Below are 1,761 nucleotides of genomic sequence, written 5' to 3' on the forward strand. Positions count from 1 at the left end.
TTTTATTGAATTAAATTGTACCGATTCTTACAAATTATGCTCGTTTCTCGTAGATTCACAAGCAGACATCTCATTAATCAATATTTCCAGTGTAGCAAGAAATTCCGCAATTAAGAGTAGCAATACCATTGACATCACTGGTGTAACAACTGAAACGGTTTCAACATTGGGAACTGTAAGTACGAACTTGGTTGTATCAAATTTTTTTATTCCAGATACTCTTCACGTTGTTGACAGTTTTAATATACCTTCTGACGACATACTAGGCAAGGACTTTTTAAAAACGAACAGATGTATTATTAACTACGTAAATGACATTATAACTATCGGCATTGGGACAGAAAGCACTAAAATAGCAATTTCGCATGGTTCAAATACCGACACTTTAGTAATTCCTCCAAGATGACAAGTTTTTCGTTTATTTAAATTGACTCATTCCAACAACCCTGTTTTTGTAGACTCTCACGAGGTTTGTTCGGGTGTTTTTACATCAAAATGTGTCGTTGACACTAAAAACCCAATTTTAAAAGTAATAAATACTACGGACGAGGTAAACTACGTTCGAAACTATAACATCAAAGCTGAGGATATCAGTAATTATAATGTCTACAAAACAAACGAAACTTCCAAAGACACAAAACGTTTAGAGGACCTAAAGTCAATTTTACAAACACAAATGCCAAAATATGCTAAAAACAAATTGCTCGAATTATGTTTACAATACGCCGATGTATTTGCCTTAAACACAGACCTAATGACACTCAATAACTTTTATGAAAAGAAACTCAGACTGAATGACAAGACTCCCGTTTATATCAAAAACTATCGTCTGCCGTACTCACAACGCGAAGAAATAAATAGATAAGTCGATACTTTACTGCGAAATGATTTAATCGAACCAAGCTCCTCTAATTATAACAGTCCATTCATTTTAGTACCTAATACCATGTCCCCACCAAAAAGTTAACCATCTCAAATCGAACTTAACCACATCACTAACTATTGCTGTCCACACTGCGGTTTGAGGTTTATAAAACAGTAAAAATGTAAAGAACAGTGTTGGGACCTCAAAAACTCGATTCTGGACTAAATCACTGCAAAAATCGGAGCAAAAAAATTTTTCGTACTAGATTTATTTTTTTATTTTCGTTTCTAACATTAATTGTTTGACTTAAATATTTTCTATTCATGCAAAAATAAGAACGCGAGGCAATGTAAGGATAATATGCTACATATTTAGGTAATTTTTAGCATTTTCTATAAAGTAGAACGTATCTAACACTTAATTTTTTAAAATTTAAATTTTTCTACTTTATATAAATTTAATTCTACATATATTTTTTAACAACTTAAGCCATACATCCATCAAAAAATAACGAAGTTACTTTATTGGCGCATTGCTATGAATGAGTTACTTTTTAACAGTGAAATTAGGCTAACTTTCAATTTTTTTACTGAAACCGGTGGTGAACACTCAAAAAACGGCCCCAAGAGGGGCATAACATAACATATGAAAAAACAAGTAAGAAAGTCTAAGTTCGGGCGGGGCCGAGCATTAAATACCCGGCGCACGTATTAAATATGTGTTTTTCACCTTACCGAAAGCTACCGCTACATGGTAGTCCGCTTTCAATAATTTTCAACGTTTTGCTTTTATGTGGCAAGCACAATAACCATACCGAGTTTGGTACAAATTGGTAGAACGGTTACCGAGATATATATATGTGATCAGAAGTGGGCGGTGCCACGCCCATTATCCAA

This window comes from Rhagoletis pomonella, unplaced genomic scaffold (assembly GCF_013731165.1).
Source record: "Rhagoletis pomonella isolate Grant_MI unplaced genomic scaffold, Rhpom_1.0 Rhpom_scaffold_00003, whole genome shotgun sequence".
Taxonomy (NCBI): Eukaryota; Metazoa; Arthropoda; class Insecta; order Diptera; family Tephritidae; genus Rhagoletis; species Rhagoletis pomonella.